Raw genomic sequence first — 17045 nt, forward strand, 5'->3', positions numbered from 1 at the left:
GGAGATCAACATAGGTGACATGGTGTCCCCCTGACTCTCTCATTTTTTTGGGATGTTTGCCTTTGAGACCAGCCACCATGATGTGAGGAAGCCCAGGCTCCAAAGAAAGGCCATGTGGAGATAGTCCAGCCGACAACTCCACCTAAGCCCCACTGACCTGGGAGCGAGACTTTGGAAGGCTCCGGCCCCCAGCCTTGGAGCTGCTCCCATGGATGCTGAGTGGAGCTGGGACAAGCTGGCTTTGATGAACCACCCTGCTGAGCCCTGCCCCCATAGCAGATTCAGGAGCAAAATAAGCCTTGTCATTGTTTTGAGTGATCTCCTTTAAACCCACTGCAACACCACCTCCATTCATTTACAAGTAAGAGAATGGAGGCCGAGTGAGATGAAGTGACTTACCCAAGGCCACACAACCAGATGGGATTTGAACCTAGGGCTCCCTGACACTAAGCTTGTGAGATCCACCCCGGCCCCCACTGCTTGCTCCTTCTGGGCCAGGAGCTGGGGACTTTGCTGCCCCTCAGACATAACTGCTCTTAGAGAAAACAAACCCATTTGGAGTAACAGGACAAGAGAGTAACTTTGGAGAACTAACTTTACATAGTCTCTGTTGTGACTGTTTCCTTAATTTGAACCCCAGATCGATGCTGTTGGTACTGGCTTAAACACACAATTCTCTCAGGAAGCCGTCTGCCTTCTTTCTGTGAGCTTAGATTCTGTGGTTTCTGCTTAGGTTACACGAGATACTTTTTCATATCATGGAAAGCAATAATCATTTGTGCAATTGAATGATTCCATATCATCAGTGTTTCTACTTATTGTTTGACTTCAGGCTCCTTGAGGTCAGGGCTTGGTCTGTGTCTCATGTGTCCCATTTCTTCTAGCACAGACTCTAACCTGTGGTAGACAGTGAATAAATGCAAGTTAAATAAACACCAAAGAGCACTGTATGTGATTTTTTTTAGAATGATGACGATGGGATAAAGAAGTGCAAAATTCTGGGCATGAGTCTTACCTCACTGCTAAAGGTTTGTCTTTGGGGTTCAGAGGCTTCTTCGCTTTCTCTATTTTTCCTGTTAGATAGAACATCTTTGTGGGCTTGGCTGCTTTTATAAGCTGGGGACAAGGCGGGCTTGTGTGGGAAAGCAGGCTTATGGAAAAGGTGGGCTTGTGAAGGGTTCTGGATGGAAATTTCCACGTCAGGTGGGGTTATTTCCTCCTCTCTAGTTGCTTGGCAACTATCTCTGTGCCCGTGGGCTGTGGGGGCAAGGTGGCTGTGTCACTCGTTACTGGCACCCAGGAAGGCCAGTTCTAAGCCAAACCTTGATCAGCTGTGCATGTGGACAGTGGTTTCAACATCGGCTAGAAAGTGGTGAGAAGGGAGATAAGACATTTCTCCTAGGGACTGGAGGGGTGGTTACATTCCTGTGTTTGGCTTATTGGTGTTTTTTCTGGCCACCTGGTGTCCTTGGGATTCTGCATCAGTTCTTACTGTGCAACACACCACCCCAAAGTCAGTGGGCAAATTCATAATAAGCATTTATTTAGATCACCAACTAACAGTTGGCTGGGGCTTGGCTGATCTGGGTCAGGCTAATGTACATGGGGTGGGGGGGTGGCTGATCCAGGCTGAACATAGCTGGGTCACTCTGCTTCCTGCACAGGTCCAGCAAGACTTGGCTTCTCGCCAGGGTCCAGATTCAGGCCTGCTCCACCTGAGAACTCTAAGTCCAGCTTGTGGGCTGAAGGCTACCCGAGGGAAGCTCTTCTTACGTCCCCGACAACGGCATGGTTCGGGGGAAACCCTAGAAGCTTCCTAACCAACACCTTTGTGTTATTGCATTGACCTAAGCAGGTCACGTGGCCACACCCAAGCCAAGAGGCAAAGAGGTATATTCTGCCTTTACTGGGGATGTTTCTATTATTGGCCTTGGCTCAGGATCTGCCGAGCTTCCTCTGCCTTCTGCCAAATTGGGCAAATGCGATGGGAAATTTAACAGCCTTTACCAGTGCCAGTTTCAGTTATCACTTTAGGCATAAATCCAGCTCCTTGATATTGCAATTTGTTGTTAATGGGAGATGACATGGTTATTAAAAGCGGTGCACTCTCGGGTTCTCAAACCTCTTTGTTCACTCAGACCTCAGCTGGGGATTGCTGCCTTATCACATACCATAGCTTGGTTTACCGTGGACTCGTGAAGTGTCTGGAGTTGTTGAGCTTCTCTCCCCCACAGTGACATCTTGTTACCACCTTGGCAGCTGCCTAAAATGGTTAGACTTGGCGTCTGCACATACCAGTTGCTCAGGCTCCTCAGAATGAAATATGAGCAGCAAGTGGGGTGAATAAATTGTCAATTACATTGATGTGTATATTTCCCTACATTTTAGGAGAAGGATTTGAATTCTGTAAAAATGTCATTTCTTGCTCCTCTCAGTACCTTGGCTGTCTCGTCTGGCACTAATACACTTCAGCTGGAAGGGGAAGAGGCAAAGCTTTGATGTTGGTTGGAATTTGCAGCCGTAAATTCACAGGATTTTCCAAGTTAGCATGGAAAAGACTCGCAGTTTTTATGCTTTTCGTGAGTTATAAGTCATAAAGCATATGCTAAGGGTGGCTTGACTGTTGTGTTCTTGGCCCTGCTGTGGTCTGTGGAAGAAACCTAAGCCTCGAGTGATTAAACATCTTTCCAAACACTTGTAAGTTAATTATACTGTGTCCATGGGTTGGCCAAGCAAGCAAGTGAACACAGACCTTGATGCTAGCATCTTAACCATGGCACCTTATATGTCCCAGTGGAGCATTCTAATGAACCCATTGATGAAATCGTATGCCTTATTAGGACTGCTAATTGCCTATGGACTTAGTACCTTGTTGCCGTCTTTATAAATGCATAAGGTTGAGCGGAAAGCACCAGACGTACGAGCCAATCAATAAGTGTTACTTCTTGGTGGCAGTTTATTATGGGGTCGCCTCAGCGTAGACCTTGAAACAAGGATTTAGATGCAAGTAATTTATTTGGTAGATGATTCTAGGCAAGATGATGGGGGAGTGGGGAAATGAGACAGGGAAGGGAAAGCAATTGTGTTAATGAGCAGATTCCCACTGTGGGCATCTGAGGAGCTCTGGAAGAGGGTGTTGACCTCGCCTCGGAGTTGCTTCACTCAAGGAGTGAGGATGCTGGGTATTACCCACCAGCTCCTATCTGTCATTGGTAAGGACCATTCTGAGGGACAGTAACTCCTTGGTGCGCCCATGAGTGAGTCAAGGGTTCTCCTGCCATGGGTAATTGCAGTGCTGATGGCACATGGGTGAGGCACCATTAACGTCTGCCAGGAGGTGCTCCAGAGATTTTGAGGAATGAAAGGAGGAAATTTGTAGCTTTCAGATCTGAGCACAGCAGAAGCTAAATATTATGGCTATGATTTTTTTTTTATTTTTTTTTTGCATGGCTATTTAATTTATTTAAATTTTGGCACAGCCATACAATGACACATTATACAACCACTAACAAAAGAGGGAGAGCTACTATACTGATCCGAAACTCTCTTCAAGTTATAGTTTTGAGCAGAAAGAAGACACAGAACAATAATATCTAGAATATGCTTCCATTTATAAAAACAGCTTTATCAGAATATCATTTACATTTCATAAACTTCACAGATTTTGTGTTATAGTAAATTGATAGTTTTCTAGAAATTTCATGTAAATAGAATCATACAATATGTGATCGTTTGTATCTGACTACTTTCATTCAGCGTAATATTATTAAAGTCATTCGTGTTGTAGCATTTGTTAATAGTGTATTCCCTTTTTACTGTGGAATAGTATTTCCTTGTACGAATATATCACTGTTTTTGTTTAGGCACTGTTTATAGACATTTAGATTGTTTTTAGTTTTAATATTATAAATAATGCTATATATTTTTATTTTATATTGGCTCCTTTTTTCTTATAACAAATACCAACTTCACTAAAAATAATTCATTTCTTTTTATGTAACTACCTTAGGCATTAGAGTAGTTCGATTTTGCCATAGAGTTATTAGGCTTTATTTTTAAATTTGCCTTTCTTTTCTTCTTTGAACTTTGAAAAAGCAGAAGTGACGCTGACGTGTTCTGTGTGGTATTTGCCGATGCGTGAGAGTGTGTGTATGGCTTTAATTATTAGTTGTTTTTTTCTCCTTCAACCTTTCAGTTAATGTGAATCACACTGTATTTTCCACTCCTGAGCACTGTGATTCATTGCGATCTACTTCCTCCATAGCGCTCTGCACCAGAGTCCTCTGGGCAGTGTGTTAGTCATGGCCCAGCGAGGCTCCTGGCATGCCTGGGTCAGCATCCGCTCCCACTACTGTGTCCTCAGAAGGAAGATGACAGCTGCTGTAGCATCTTCCTTCGGGGATGATCACCGCCTCAGTTTTGGGGTTTGTAAGGTTTGTCACAATCCGTGATTCATGTCTTTACGATATACAAGCAAATTAGATGCTAAACAAGACAGACATCTCGTTTGCTTCAGAAGCTCTTCAGGCCCACTTCTGTCCTCAGGAAACAGATGTAAGGGTTGAGAGCCCCTTGCCAGTGGCACATGCACAATATTTGTGGATGGGTTGGATCTTCATTTACAGGGTGGGGCAGAAGTAGGTTTACAGTTGTGAGTACACAAAGCAGAGTTTATTCTTGTATTATGATTTATTAATTATTGTATTATTTTCTGTCTGAAGAACTATAAACCTAATTTTTTCCCAACCCTGTATTGATGCAGTTTTGAAAAACTTGGTACAGATTCGTTTGTCTCAAACATGTTTTAAATCTAACCCACTTCGGTTTAATTTCAGAAAATTTCAAGCCAAGAGATTATTTTTCATAGGCCAGACTTATGAAGTCATTTCTAAAGTCTTACCTTAATCATATCAATGATTGTTGCTAAGTTTTAACTTGATTTAGCATCACTGATTGACCGCTTGTGACCACTTTCCCCAGGCTGTAGATTCAGTCTCACCTCCATTGGATATCACCTGACCTAAGGCTGCTATGGCCTCTGTCTCTGCAGCCAGGAGAACTCTTTCATTTTCCTAGCGAATATAAAAAGCCTTTTCAATTTTAAGGAACTAGAGCAGTTGAAGAGCAGGAACAACTGATCAACCAGTTAAAGAAGCTGAACCAGATGTCAGAAAATCACATTCTTGTCTGAGCCCTGGGCGGCATTGAGAAGCTACTTTTACCTTGCTAGGTAGGCCTTAGGTTCTAATGAGTCTTTTAGCATGGGGAGTAAAAAGTGGAAGTACAAACAGAAAACAATGCGATCCGGGTAAGGGTTGGATGTGATTGACCTACAGTTGGAACTGGCTCCTCAGAACAAAAAGACTGACAAAATATTAGATGAACATATAGGAGTCTAACTCCTTAACCTTGCCAGTGGCTCTATCTCACTGAGACAATGGAGCTCTTGTCTGGATATTTCTGCTCTTATCTCTCTTGTTGAGGTCTGGAAGCTCCAGGAGATATAGACCATAGTAACCTTCCTACTTGGAATAAGAATGTAGGTGTTGGCCTGCTACCTGGAAATTGAGGCTGGCCGGCTGTAAGACCTTGGGTAGCTGATTTAGCCTTTGGGTCTCACTTTCTTCACTGATGGACTCAGAGTAGACCATCTCTGCTTGAAGGCCTGGGGTGCTGTATTGAAAAGGATTCTGTAGAACTGCATTGGGAGACAGCGCCACAACTGATTATCAGTGGCCCCCGTGTCAGGGAGACGCTGTGCGTGATTCCCGCCATCTGTGCACTCGGTGATCGCTCAGCTTCCTCCCCGTGCTAACTGCACTCTAAGATGCTGTGGCTTATATGACAAGTCTAGAAGTTCATATTTGTTGCTAATATCACGGAGAACGAACTAGTCTGAGCATTGCCCAGAAACCTATAAAGGCCCAGAAACTCAGTCAGCCACAAGGGCAGGCCCAGGTCTTAGGCTGTTTCTTCTGATTGGATTCACAGCTCGTTCCATTGTAAACCGCAGTGCCAGGATATTGATCTACCCTGGGAGCTAGTGCCTGCTGAGGAAACTGACGTCCTTCTGCTGCTTTGGAATTTTTAGGACAAAGAAAATTCACTTCTTTTTCAAAAGGTGCCTTTGATGAGCTTGGAATTAGGAAGCAAATGAATGGTCTTAGTAGCTATTTCCCATGGATGACTGTTCTGCAATGAGAAGTACTGGGTATCTGACCAGTCCCCTCCACCAACAAATAATCAGTTTACAGGAACTCTGATTTTCATGGTCTTTTAGTTTCACTTTCCATTCTTGCTGGATTGTTTAGTTTTAATTCCTCGTCACTCCTGGCTGTGACAGTAAGGAAGAGTTTAGTTAAGTGGGATTCAAATAATGTTTGTTCTCAACAGCCTTTTATTTATCATATTTTAGCCATTTCATAGAACTTAATTTAGAGAACTAATTGGATGTAGATTAAAAGATGTTTGAACAAAGGTTGCAACCTCTGTGGAAAACAGTATGGAGTTTTCTCAAAAAATTAAAAATTGAATTGCTATTTGACCCAGTGATCCCACATTCTAGGAATGTATCCTAAGAATCCCAAAACACCCATCAGAAACAATATATGTTACCCCTGTGTTCACAGCAGTGCAATTTACAATAGCTAAGATCTGGAAACAGCCCAAGTGCCCATCAGTAGATGAGTGGATAAAAATGGAATACTACGCAGCTGTCAAAAAGAAAGGATCTCGTACCCTTTGAGACAGCATGGAGGGACCTGGAATCATGTTAAGTGAAATAAGCCAGTCAGAGAAAGACAACTATCACAGGACCTCACTTATACGTGGAATCTAATAAACAAAATAAACTGAGGAACAAAATAGGTCCAGAGGCATGAAAGCGTAGCACAGAGGGAAGAGGGGAGGAGGTGGTGGGAAGAGATTAACCAAAGAACTTATATGCACATATGCATAGCCCATGGACACAGGCAATAGTGTGGGGAAGGCCTGGGGTAGGGGGGGAACTGGGTGGAAGGGGGCAAGTGGGGAAAAATGGGGGGCATCTGTAATACTCTCAACAATAAAGATTAAAAAGAAAACTACCAAAACCAGCAAAAGTCTAAAGCAAGTTAAATGTTCATCAGTTGGTTAAATGCATTATGATGTGCCTTTCAGAGGATTGTGAAAGGGCTGAGGTGGGTATATTTGTGTTAACATGAAAAGGTGTCCATGTTATGTTATAAAATGTAACATGCAGATCACAGGACAGACAGTATGTGTAATCTTACCCATGTAGGTAAAACTGTGTGTGTGTGCGCACGCACAAGCACATGGGCATGCACATAAACTATAGGACACATTCTTACTGACTAATGGAATTTTTCCATGGGTGGGAAAGGGTTAGAAGGTATCTTACTCGGCTTGCTCAGCTTGGTCTGCAGTAACATAGTGCCATCGGCTGGGTGGCTAGAACAGCAAAGGTTTATTTTTTTGTAGTTCTTGAGGCTGGAAGTCCAACATCAAGGTGCCAGCATGTTTGGGTCCTGGTGAAGGCATCTTCCTGGCTTGCAGACTGCGCCCCTCCCCTCCAGCTGTGTCCGCACCTGGCTGAGAAGGAGCAAATTTTCAGATGTCCCATCTTGTAAGGGCACTAATCCCATCCTGAGGGCCCCACTCTCATAACCTCATCTAAACCTAATTGTCTCCAAAGGATCCCTTTTCCAAACACCATCACAAGGGGAGTATGACTTTAGGATATGAATTGGGTGGGGTATATAAATATTCAGTCTATAACAGAAAGAGACTCTTTCTGTTAATACATTTTTGTGTTGTTTTAATTTTCACAAAGAATATTTATTACTGAATGATCAAAAATATGTTTTCATTTTGAATACAAAAACACATAGCTATGAGTGGCCAGAAATGACACCTAGTGCAAACTTTTCATTTTTACAGATATTCAAAAAGTTTTTTTGACTTTCCCAGGATCACACCAATGAAAATGCAAACTCAAGATTTCTAATCTGGTGTTCTTTCTACTATAAAATGCTACAAATTAATCATATAAAATATTAAATCAAAACAGTGACATTATACACTTCTCATTATATTCAAAAGTCCAAAACAGCGTGAAATGTGTCCTCAGCACTCCAGGCAGTTTGTTGCCATTTTCACATAGACGCTGGTTATTACTGCTAATTTCACTGGTTTTTAACCATGTATTGTGACAGAGTAGCAGAGACTAGTAAGATCAGATGGCCAATAGTATGATCATTTATTTGTAAGGTGTAACCAGAAAACAAAGCCTGACTCTAAGTAAGGTCATTTTAATGGTAAGTGAGCAGATGCCAGTTTTAACTGACCCTGCCCCAGCCTTTCTTAGTAATATTTTAAAGTTTTAACGTAGCCCTGCAGGGGAGGGGAAGTTTTTCCCCTTTTCTTTCTTAGTTCTCGGTTTAATAATAAAATTAACATGAGACGGATTAACAGAAGAAAATAACCAAATTTAATCATGTACATCCATACAGGGGTTCTGTAAGACCATGCGACCGAGTTGGTTGGAGGCTTATAAACCCTCTTGAGCCTAAGGATAAAGGCAGGTAATGGTCTGGGAGGTCGAAGGGGAGGTAGGCAATTCGCATGGAATGGAAAAGCAATATTCAGTAAACAAATGTTGCCGGGCCATCTTTCACAATGGGGCGCAGAGAGGACTTAGATCACAGGGACCTAGCTGGGGTCCTCCCTGTCGGTTGCAGTGTTCGTATTAAACTATAGTTATCTGTGATGAAAACTCCCTTCCTGGAGCAAGTCCTGTTTTTCTTAATTCTTTTAAGCAGTTTGAGGAGAGGTCAAAGGTTCTTCCTGAGTGTTTACCTTAACAATAACCAGCTTAGCCCTGGCCAGCGTGGCTCAGTTGGTTGGAACATCTTTCTGCAGAAGAGGTGGCGGGTTCGATTCCTGACCTGGGCACATACTCAGGTTTCAGGTTCCATCCCTGGTTGGGGCACATGCGGAAGGCAACCGATCGATGTTTCTCTCTCTGTCTCTCCTCCTTCCTCTCTCTAAAATCAATTTTAAAAAATAATAATCAGCTTAAAATAATCGATATCCCCCCAAAATGCATATTTTGGGATGGTAAACTCTGCTCCCCTCACCACCAAAAAGCAAGGTAATGCGCTTCAGACTCAAATGATCACTTTCTTCCCCAAGTCCCTTTGAAACACTGACACAAAAAAAATAATTTTAGAAGATTTGAGAAGAGTGGATTAGGTGACTGGGTTTGTTAATCCTGTTACAGATTTAGAGAGATGTTGACTAGTTGTCAGTGGTCCCCTTTTGTGTCCTGTGGTCTGGAACACCCCTCCCCCACAATAATACCCCCCAAGGGCAGGCCAGGGTTTCCCTGAGCAGCTCAACCTCACACACATTTTTATCGAGTCCCAGGCCAGGCTGGTCGTCCTGGGCCATGTGTTCCATGTGTCTAGAGTGGGCATTCTCAGACTTTCCTGGGCATCTGAATCCCCTGCAGGGCTTGTGAAAACTCTTCCAGGGTTTCTGATTTAATAGGTCTAGGGTGGGGCCTCAGAATTTGCATTTATAACAAGTTCTCGAGTTTGGTGTGTCCCGGTTGCCAGCTGTGGAAGTGGGGTGTGGAGAAAGCAGGCCTGATTTTTAGTATTTGCTGACTTCTGTGTGGTGTAAATATTCCCACCAAGTTACCAAGGGTTTAACAAACAGCTTTCCAAATGCCTGCCTAATAGCCGGCTCTGGTGAGCTGGCCCCAGACCATCCTGCAGGTGATGTTGATATTGCTCATCGAGAGCAGCCCTTGGGGTTTATGCCGTGAGTTGCATCCCTCTTATCTGTTGGCGATCCCCCTGCTCCAGCCCTTTGTCTCCACCCCTTGCTTTAAACACATTTACCCAACTTGCTCTTGGTCATCTTCGCTTTAATGACCCATGGGCTCCTCAAACTCAGCTGGTCCGACGTTCAACTCTTTTATGTTTCTCCCATTATACCGGCCATCTTTCTAGATGCCCTGTTTCGGTGAATTGTATCAAGTGTCCTAAGGAGGAAACTTGAATGTTATTTTAGCTACCTTTCCCTCTTCCCACCTCCCACATGCATCAAATCCCGCACCTCCTAAATAAATCTCACGTATATGCCCCACCCTTTACACTCCCCTCACAGGTACACTGTCATCTCCTCTCCCCAACCCACGTTGGTGCTCCACGGTGTCACTGTCCTACTCAGAAGTTTTCAGGGATGCCTGTCATCCATTGGGTCAGATCTAAGTCAGTTTGCGTGTCCTATAGTCTGATCTCCCCTATCCAGCCTCAGTTTCCCTCCCACAGAATACCTGGGGCTCTAGCATAGTGAGCAATATTGGATGTGTGGCTTCTTCCCCAAAGACTTGCTCACCTTTCACTCCTGCCTGGCGTTCCTCATGCCCTTTCCTCTGCCCGGAACCCCTTCCACTTCCTACCCATCCCCAGGCCCAGCTGAGAGGTGGCCTTCTCTGTAAAGCTCTTCTGCTCTCCCTCGGAAGAGCTTACACGGTCTCTCTCCTGTTCCTATTGCACTGGTCACAAATCTCAGTGTGTTTTTTTAAGTATATCTTTATTGATTTCAGAGAGAGGAAGGGAGAGGGGGAGAGAGAGATAGAAACATCAATGATGAGAGAGTCATTGATCCGCTGCAGCCCGCAACCTGGGCATGTGCCCTGACCGGGAATCGAAGCCTGGTCGCCTGGATCCTAGGTCAATGCTCAGCCGCTGAGCCACGCCCGGCCGGGCTCAAATCTCAGTTTCAATAGTGTGTCTGGGCGCAGAGGACAGCATTTGAACACTGCGTGTCTTTTATCTCCCAGTGCCTGGCGTGTTGTAGGTGCTCAGGCATGTTTGTTAAGTAGAAGAATGGTTGACTGAATTGGGGGCCAAGGATCACTCCTCCTCAGCTCATAGGCGGGAAGGGGAGAACTGGAGAAGTGAAAGCGAGAATTAGAGCCGCCTCTTCCTCTCCCACAAGTTTTTGAAAGATATTTTCACACTCCCCAGGAATATGGCCCCCAGAACCCTCAGGCCAGGCCCACGGACTCCACTCTGTGTTCCAGCCCTTAAGACAGACCCAAGTGTATTTTATTTCTAGGTGGCTTCCCAGGAGGCTTGCAGAGGAGAAGCGAGGGGCACGAACTGAAAGCCCTGGTCATGACTCTGCTCGCGGGGTTCACCCCGCCGGCCCGAGGGGTGCGCGCTGACTTATACTGATGAGAGAGGGGCTGTGAGTTCACCGCAAAGCCGGCTGTGCAGACACGTGCGTGTGCGGGATCAGGCCCTCGTTTTCAGGCAATTCCCATCCTATTTCACGGGAAGGACTTTTTTTTATAGCCTGCAGCTCGCCTTAACCCTCTGAAAGCCCTGCTCGAGCGCAGACTGCCCAGCTGGACTCGGTTTCTCATTCCCGGGGCCGGGAGCGTGCAGATGACGCGGTCTCCGTCATAAGGCCCGGTGTCGCTTGCACTTCCCGCAGGGGCTCTTCTTGCCGAGAAGGGCTCCTCCCGGGGCTTTCGCAACCTGCCACCCAGTTAGGTCAAGGGTGTGTCCTCGGTGGTTTTTATCACAGCGATGCTGGGAGTGTGCGGATGCCAGGCTCCCACCAGTTCTGCCTTCAGCTTCCCCCCAGAGCCCCCAGCGGGGGTGGATCACGCACCTCCCGCCTTTGACAGTGGCTGTGACAACCCTGTCATTACGGTCCCAGTGTTCTCCATCATTTGCCATGGTGTAGAGATGCATAGATTTATTTGTTCTTGACTTACAGTGACGGCTTCCTGCCTTTCTAAAAAAGAATCGGTTTCTTTTGAACAGGACATCAACTGTGACCTCCCTTTGTCACTCGCTAATCGTGAGTCCCATTCCCTGAGGTCTCGCGGCTCCGTGAGTTTCTGTTGAGCGTGCACACATGCACACACCCTCTTGCACACGGGGTTGGTTAAAGGGCTGGAGTTGTAACCCAGCCCTGACTCAACCCAAAGCCTTTGCATGTAATAGCAGCAAAAAGAGGAATACTTGAGAATTCATCGAACTCTATAAACATGAGGAACTGGTCAAAGGAAATTAAAATACCTCAGAGACTATTAAAGGCTCTGAGAGATCAACAGTTAGGAGCATTGTCTCATTTCTAATCCTGGCTAATTCCATGAGTGAGAAACAGTCTCTCGCTGTCAGTTTGATTTGTGTTTTTATTATTAGGGACTTCCGACATTTTCAAATGAACCACATATCTTTTCTGCCCTGTGGTTTTTGTTTTTTCCCCCCTGTTCACTTATGCTGACTTTACCACTGGGATATTAGAGCTTTTTATTGATGTATTAGAATTAACTATAAGTTAAGTGTATTATATTTTATGAAATTCCCAGCAGATGTTAAATCACCATTTTACTTTGCCTCTTGATTGTGTTTATGATGTGTGTTGATGGACAGACACTTTAACTTTTTCTATAATTAAACTTATCAATCTTTTTCTTTTCAGTTCTTTTTTTTGGGAAGGCGTTTGTGCCCAGATCGATAAGATTGATCTTCCCTGTCCAGAGATGAGATAGTTATACGCCTGGACTTTCATGTAGTTTTGTCATTTTTTTATTGAATTCTGTCATATACCTGAAACGTATATTGAGTAGATGGGAGGAGAAAAAGACTTTATTCAGCAGGCTGGAAACAGTCACAGTCACTCCACAAAAATCATGTCTTTTTTTAGTCAAAGAATCTTCAGTGATATTAGCTTGAAAATAAAATCTCATCTCTCATGGGCAGGGTATTTTGCTTTTCTTTCAGTATGAAGTAAGTTCTGTTAGTTACCTTTTAACTTATATGTAAAGAGATGCTGTGTTGTCTAAGATTAGTTTTATCCCCTATAGGATCAAGATAGTGTGAGCTGAGCTTGCATCTGCTCTGTCTTAAAGAAGAGAGGTGTTTATTCCCTAGAGGAAGAGATACTATGATACTTAACTAACTCAATCAAGTTCAACTGATTTCCTCAGTCAAGCTTAACAGTGACTTTAACTTTAATAAGACTATTGCTTTTTTTTATTACTTTTAAAAAATTGTGATTATGACCCACATGCCATAAAATGTACCCTTTCAAAGCATACAGTTCAGTGGTCTTCAGTATATACATAAAGCTTGGTTGGCAACCATCGCCATTACCTGATTACAGAACATTTCCATCACTCCAAAAAGGAACCCCATAACCATTAGCAGTCACTCCCCATTCCTCCTTCCTCCCAGCCACTGGCGACCATTAACCTACCATCTTTCTCTTTGGGTTTACCATTTTTTATATAAATGGAATCATACAATAAATGACCTTTGGTGTCTGTCTTCTTTTGCTTAGCATGTTTTCAAGGTTCATCCATGTTATAGCATATATCAGTTGTTCATTTTTTATACCCAAATAACATTTCATTGTATGGCTCTACTACATTATGTGTGTCTTCTCATCAGTTGGTGGACATGTGTGTTATTTTTATTTTTTGCCTGTTGAGTAATGCTGATATAAACATTCATGATGTGGTTTTGTGTGGACCTGAGTTTTCGGTTCTCTGGGGTGTATACCTAGGAGTGGAGTTGATGGATCATAGGGTAACTCTATGTTTAACTTTGAGGAGCTGCCAAACTGGTTAACAGTAGTACTAGTTTACAGTCCCACCGACAATGTGCGAGGGTTACAATTTCCCCACATCTTCACCTCCACTTAACGTGTTGCCATTCCTCTTTTTGGTTATAGCCATCCCGGGGCGTGTGAAGTGGTGTGTCCTTGTGGTATTGATTTGCATTTTTCTAATGACTAATGATAATGAATATCTGTTCATGTGCGTATTAACCATTTAATTGTCTTCTTTGGAGAAATGGTTATTCATATCTTAGATTATTTGTTTTTATTGTTATAAGAGTTGTGTAGCCTTAGCCAGTTTGGCTCAGTGGCTAGAGCATCGGCCTGGAGACTGAAGGGTCCTGGGTTCGATTCCAGCCAAGGGCGTGTACCTCGGTTGCAGGCTCGATCCCCAACTCCGGTCGGGGTGGGTGCGGGAGGCAACCAATTGATGTGTCTCTCTCACATCGATGTTTCTCTCTCTCCCCCTCCCTTCCACTCTTTCTGAAAAGCAATGGAAAAAATATCCTCAAGTGAGGATTAAAAAAAAAAAAGTTGTACAAGTTCTTCATAGATTTTCATAAAAATTCATGGAGTCATCCACTTAAGGCCTGTGTGTATGTTTCCCATCTACCCAAAAGTTAAGGGAAAATATTATTCTGGAAGGATATATTCCAAACTTTCAACAGTGAGGGAGTAGAAGTAGAATTATAGGGGGAATCGGGATGGAAAATGTCACTATGTCTAACCTTTTTTGGGGTAAAATTTTTTTGCAATGATTGTGCATTAGCAGATAGAAAGGATTTCTGTTTTGGAAAAGCATTAAATGAATAACTAAGCACTGGGGGAGGGAGTGCATCTAATGGGCAATTTAGTGTTGAAAGAAGATGAAGATGGTGTGGGGGGTCTTTGGGACAGTGGATGGTTATGAGGGGCAGGGTAATTTCACACCACTGGCGAGGACTGTGGTTGTAGCCACCCCCTTCCTGGAGCCTGGAGCTGGCTGTTTCCATTCAGGCCTCTTTCCTCAGCGCCTGGGGAAAATCACAATCCCAGACGTGGTAAAATCTAAAGTGATGGCCTGGATACATCCATTGCAGACAGGTTTGTTACCTGTGGGGTTGGGTCGCCCAGAAGGCCTTGGCACACCCACACTCCAGTGTTTGTTCCTCCAGCGTGGGATGTGGCTCTAGGTGCAAGGCTGATGCAGGAGGTGCCACCCCCACCCCATTCTCTGGCTCCCTGTAGACCTCACCTAAGCCTCCTCTAGTCCCTGTCACCCCACCCAGTGGCCTGACCACACAAGCTGGTCTGCTCAGTGGGCCTGTGAAGCCTCTGTGATCACTTTTAATCTGTACATGAATGGACCAGCCTCTTCAGAGCAGGATTCCGCAGGAACTGGTAGGTGAGATTGTTTTTCATATATTTTTTTGTTTTTGTTTTGTTTTCAGAGACGAGGGCCCGCGTTTGAGTCCGTGCACTTGCCTGCGCTCACCACCTCACTGATGCGCCCTGGCTTTTGCTCTTACCCCCGGTCTGCTTTCATCATTGCCTGAACGCCACGCGGTTTCCAGAGAAGGCACAAATTTACTGGTGAGCAGAGCTGCTGCACGCAGAGTCCCTTTTGTTGGTATATAATTGCCTAAATACTTGTGAAGGAAATAAAATAAAGGCAAAGGTGGGGAGGACCTCCTTTCTTGTGGCAGAGAGATTAATGCTTTGGAGCTCGCCTGCCGCTTTGATGAGCTACATTCATTTTACCAGCCAGGCTTTGAAGTGGGGTCTATTGTCTGCATCTTGCAGATGAGGAAATGGGAACTCAGGAGGTTCAGTCATCCGCTCAAAGGCACAAAACCAGTTCCGTGATGGAGCCAGACAGGCCTCCTGGCTCCTGGCCTAATGCTTTTCCTCTACAGTGACCCACTGGACCTGCTCAGAGTCAGCTGTGTCACAAGTGAATTGTTTGACTAGAGAAAGCCCTGCCAGTCTTCTCTTTCTAGTGTCACCTGGGAGACCTAGTTCAGCCCTCGGCCCTGGCTTGTCTCCTGGCCTCCGCTTGTGCCTCTGCACCCGCATCCCCCAGCCCCCCCTACTTCTGCTGTGATGTGGTTGGCAGGGCCCTTCCCTTCCCACTCAGCAGGATGAATCATGTAGTAGTCCAGTGGGCGTGTATCATTTCCATAACCAAGGGGGTAAAAATGTTAAATGCTAACATTTCAGTAGCAACAATTTCAACCTCAAGTTTTGTAAACAAAGGAACTGAAACTCGGAAATTCCCTGGGTCCAAAGTTACATGATGTGTTCCCAGCGGAGCCAGCCAAGGCCAGGTCTCATGGCCCCCGTCCCTGTGACTCTCCCCCGGGTGCGGGACCTGGTAGGAGAGTGGTCGAGCTCATCGGCACTTCCTTAGGCAGGAGCTTGGGGTGTGTTGTTGTTCTGTCCTTCATAAGATGCCTGGCTTTCTTCAGTGCGACGATATGCAGGCAGCATCTAGGAAGACAAAAACTGAAACAGAGGCACTCTCTGGTTTGCTTTTAATATACAAATACAGGTTGTCATTTTCTTTCCATAGAGAGCCCTTCCTACAGTTTATAGGACTGTTTTATAACTGTTGACACAGCTCATTCATAGGTTCCTTTCAGAGGGTTAAGTTGCCATGCCCCTTGGTCCGACCCCAAAACACCTCTGATAATTAAGGAAATGTCTTTATATGTCCAATCATGCCCTGAATTGCTGGGAGAGCATTTTTATCTGGGTGGGTAGTGAGCGATTAAGCCTCAGATTCATAGAGTTGTATTCCCTGGGGCCCAGCAGACCCTTTTCTGAGCAGGTTTCATGAGTCTTCTCATGGGCACCTCACTGTGCCTGGGGTTGTCCAAAGCATTTGATCAACAGATGTCTTTACTTTCTAGGAACTCACATTTAAAATCTGAAAACCTTAAGTTAAGGTGCTTTGTTGTTGAGACTTGAAACGTAAGTCTTATTCAGGAGAGATCCTATCATCTCCAACATGGGACTTCCGAACCACCTTCTTTCTTCTTTGGCTCCTCTCCTGCCCTAACAGGCGCCTGCGCCGCAGGGAGCACTTGATCAAATGGGCCACATTCGGCCCTTGATATGCACCGTACCCTGCAGGGACTTTTTCAGGAGGGCTTTATTATGGTTTCTAGCCATTGCTGCCTTGAACACGAGTTGGCTTTGTCCTTTTGGTTCTGCCGAAGTGAATGGAATCCATACCTGCACCTGCAGTTGGGAGGAACAGACGTGGCCTCAAAGGCTTTGCCACCTCATGGAATAGAAAGTCCACTGTTGAAATGGTGCTTTGAACCATAAAGGCAGGGCCTCGGCTTTCTCTGCTGCTAAGTGTTTGTATTTACTTTGGAAGATGATCTAGGTGACCTCATTGCGAAGGGGCC

General features: G+C 44.8%; 1 protein-coding gene across 4 annotated transcripts in view; it reads left to right on the plus strand.

Moving 5' to 3' along the window:
• The window catches only part of RIN2 (Ras and Rab interactor 2), a 148501-nt gene that overhangs the window by 23955 nt on the left and 107501 nt on the right, over positions 1-17045 (plus strand). For all 4 annotated transcript variants that reach the window (XM_081150160.1, XM_081150164.1, XM_081150159.1 and 1 more), the window contains exon 3: positions 15081-15222. The gene's annotated coding sequence lies outside the window, so the exon portion shown is untranslated. The remainder of the gene's footprint in view (positions 1-15080; positions 15223-17045) is intronic.

The sequence above is a fragment of the Miniopterus schreibersii genome (genome assembly GCF_964146895.1).
Source record: "Miniopterus schreibersii genome assembly, chromosome: 10".
NCBI lineage: Eukaryota > Metazoa > Chordata > Mammalia > Chiroptera > Miniopteridae > Miniopterus > Miniopterus schreibersii.